Source organism: Dipodomys ordii, unplaced genomic scaffold (assembly GCF_000151885.1).
Source record: "Dipodomys ordii isolate 6190 unplaced genomic scaffold, Dord_2.0 Scaffold21, whole genome shotgun sequence".
NCBI classification, from domain to species: domain Eukaryota; kingdom Metazoa; phylum Chordata; class Mammalia; order Rodentia; family Heteromyidae; genus Dipodomys; species Dipodomys ordii.
In genome coordinates this window covers 449,009-452,811 of record NW_012267237.1, presented here as the reverse complement: position 1 = coordinate 452,811, position 3,803 = coordinate 449,009, and the positions used below count along the sequence as shown (strand labels likewise).

The 3,803-nt window shown below is 54.2% G+C and overlaps 1 protein-coding gene across 1 annotated transcript in view; it reads right to left on the bottom strand.

The window, feature by feature from the left end:
• The window catches only part of Cep72 (centrosomal protein 72kDa), a 47,032-nt gene that overhangs the window by 42,984 nt on the left and 245 nt on the right, over positions 1 to 3,803 (bottom strand). The gene's annotated exons all lie outside the window — the stretch shown is intronic.

Here is a 3,803-nt window from a genome sequence, read left to right as displayed (position 1 = left end):
GTGGTGGTGGTGGGTGGTGGTTTTGGTGGTGGTGGTTTTGGTGGTGGTATGGTTTTGGTGGTAGTGGTGGTGGTTTTGGTTGTTGGTGGTGGTTTTGGTGGTGGTGGTGGTGCTGTTTGTTTTGCTTATTTTTCTTTTGAGGAGGAGGTGCAGAAAGGGAGCAAGGAAAGGTGAGCAAATGCAGTCATGTTAGTATCCACTCCATGGAAAATGAACTCTATTACTGGTGGGCAGGGACTGGAGGGATAACTGAGGGAAAGCAAAGGAAGGGGAGATGTCTAAAAAGGAAGCGTACTCATTACCTGACTTATGAAAGGGTAACCCTTGTACCACACCTTAACAATAATAATAAAATGATATTTTAACAAAGGAGGAGCTTAGACATGCAGACAGGCCGAGGGATGTCAGCTGTGTGGGGGCCAAGGTGGGGCCAGGGCTGCAGAGGCCGGAGCTCTGCCCTGGCGCTGGAGACAGAGCCTGCTATCAATACCTTGACCAGGACCCCAGCCTCGGCACTGACTGCCCCCAGGGCGTGGTCCTTTGACTCAACACCTGGTCTGTGAGCCTTGGAACAGAGGGCCGAGGGTGAGTGGTATACTTGGATCCCTGCTGGCTCAAGGGAGGGGCTGGGTTTTGTTCTTTACCCAGGGAGTGCAGGCAGAGTCAGATGCCCAGTCACATGCATGAGCCAGGATCCCCTTTCAGGGGATATCAGCAAAGCCCATGGTGATGATGTGGTACCAGCTGTCAGAGAAGGAGGCTGGGCAGCCCGTGGGACGCTTGACAGAGAACAGATGTGGGGGGGGGGCCTAGCCTGGGCCTGGGAGCTCTGCCTCACAAGCAACGACAGGCCTCCTGAAGACGGGGACGTGCGCCTTGTTTCCAAACACCCAACTGGAAAACCAAAACTAGGAATGGGAGCCCAGGAGTTTAAACCAACACGGACGTGGGTGGCCAGGGAGAAGTTGGAGGCAGTGGAAGCCATGAGGGAGCAGGCAGATGCCTGGGAGACGTGGTGGAGAAGGTGACCAGGGACTGGGTCAGGTCTTGCCCCATAAGCATGCCAGTCCTTTGAAAGTATCGTGATGTCAGGGCTGGTTTGGGCACTGAGCTGGGCAGAGAGGAAGTTCTTTTCCTTACCTTATACCTGGTAGTCTGAGAACAGCCATCTATCGGGGCCTTGTCCTGCTACAGAGCTGAGAGATGCTTATCAGCGTATCAGCAACAATGAAAGAGAAATGTAATGGCCTAAAAGGTCAGTCCAAGGGTGGTGTCCAGCATGGAGTCAGGGAAGACCCGGGGTGGATATGAAGAGGAGACAGCTGTAACTGTGGCCATGGGAGACAGAAAACTAGCAAAACTGACATGGAAAGAGATCAGAGTGCAGCACTCGCCGCACAACACCAGCCAGCACATGGCTAAGACACAATGCACTCAAGAGGAAACCATCCACCTAATGTCAGGACTGTGTGTGGCATATTTGTGCTCCGATGCCACCCGCCCTCACAGACCACCTTGGCAGTAGCCTAGTGATTGTGTTAAAGAAGCCCCAGAGGCATGCACCAGTTAAAACTCACAAATAGTTTGTTTATAGAATTTTCCATTTGCTGTCTTCAGAACAGAGCTGACCGTGGGTAACGGAAGCGGTAGAGGCAGGTGATGAGTGTGATTCCGATACACAACCTTCATTAGAGCATTTAGCACACCAGGCTGCCAGGCGTCTACTTAGAAGGAAAGAAGCCGGCAGGGCTCTCATGCCCGCGGTCCCACCCACCCTCGAGTGGACGGTGAAGGCCTCAGATGGGCTGGCTGTGATCAGAGATGCTGCTGGGGCAGACCCTGGCTCCATCCTGAATTCTGTCCTGCAGTGGCTAAGCCCTGCTGTCCCTGTGGGCCTTGTGAATGGTTCCTGGAAGGAGGCGTCCCAGCCCAAATACAGCGCTCAGTGGGCTGCTGGCCCCCCAGGTCTGGGGCAGCCACACAACCACAGCCAGATGCCTGGCGCACAACGCGGTTCGGAGATGCTCGCTTCCACAGCCAAGCAGCAGAGTCTGGCTCCACTGGGACCTGGACGGCAGTTTGAGCTCTGTTAACGGATGTTTTCCTTTCTCTCCTGGGTGTGTGGTACTTTGGGAGCAGACCTTGTGCAGAGCCTACAGTGCGCTTCTGACAACATTACTTGTAGCAAGCTTGGCCCAGTGAGGTGTGATTGCAAAGAGAGGAGGAGACTGAGACCCTCAGAAGCAGCCGGAAGACAGAGGAGATGCCTGCTCACTGCCTGGCGAAAGCTGGGTGGCAGCACCGGACCGAGCCTGGCACTTCTGTAGCTTCACTTCCAAGTGATACAGAATCACACTGTCTCGCAGCAGAAACTGGGAGAGCCGAGTGTCGGGGGAGGGGCTCTCCTGTGCTGCTGCCTGGGCCAGTCTCAAGAGGAGAGCGCACACCTGCTCCACTCCAAGTCACCCCACAAGTACCTCGTGGCATTTGGGGGACTGGAATGGAATCTCAAGGCATTGTCTCAGGTTACAGACCCAAAAAACACCATTATTTTTTAAATCTAAAATGTGCCAGCATTTCATACTATCTCTAAAGGAAACAGGTTGCAGAGAAGACATTATTTTCTGTCTGTTCATGAATGAGAAGCAGACAGGAGCAGGCAGAGGTGAGGGGCCTCACAAAGAGATTCACCAGGTTTCTGCAGAGGTCTGTGAAGCAGGAGTCTGGGCATGCTGCTCATCAGTCAGTGCTCAGCTGGAAAGCTTCTCCGCCCAGACTTGCTGCCTCACAGCGGCAAGGGCAGAGGAGATCCAAACACAGATGGGACAGAATTTCATGCTATAGGTCCCTTAGGTGGGCGAGGCGTGTAACTTCAGCATGTTTGCAGCACTGTGGATGGTAGTTGGATGGGTGGTAAATGAATAGATAGATGGATGGATGGATGGATGGATGGATGGATGGATGGGTGGATGGATGGTAGTTGGATGGATGTGGATGGATAAATGGATGGTGGATGAATTGGTGGATGATGAATGAAGAGACAAAATGAGCTTCACTGTGAAAACCTCTCATGAACCATGTTAATTGCATGGAAAGGTGAAAGATGGATGAATAGGCAACCTATGCAAAGATAGAAGGAAATTGCTTACATTTTCAAAAACAAAAGCTGGAATAATGCATGCACCCACAGGGGCTTTGGGGCACGAGAGACAGTCCAGACATAAGCCTGGAGGCGTGGCTCGCAGTAGTGCCTTTGCAATGGGACCCCGTATTGCTGCCTCAGGGCAGAGGACAGCAGGGTGGCCGTGTGCACAGCCCCTGGCCTGCCTGCTTCCTACCTGTGGACTCCACAGACCGGAGCCCGGTCATTTCCTGTTAACTTAGGGACACACCAGCTCAGGGCCGACGGACCTGACACCAGGGCAAAGGTCTGGAGGCTGCAGACGGCCAGAGTCCCCCACAGAGTGGGGGCCTCTCCTTCCTGCCCCTCTCCGTAGCAACGGGAAGATGGATGGCTCCCGTGACCTCACTACTGAGCTCCTCGTGAGGAGGATCGTGATGGGAAGCACTGAGGAGCAGGCAGGCGCGCCAGGCCGCAGAGTATCCGCAGGGTGCTCTACCTGGGCGGGACAAATGCGAAGCCATTGACCCAGCATGGGGAAAGCACAGCTCACTGAGGAGGAAATCCCGCCGCCCATTTAAGGATTAGTGAACAGGATGCAGAGTTTGCTCCAGAGCCTGGCCCAGGCTCAGTGTGCTCACAGGAGGTCCCCACCGCCCTCCTAGCTGCCTGAGCCTGCCAC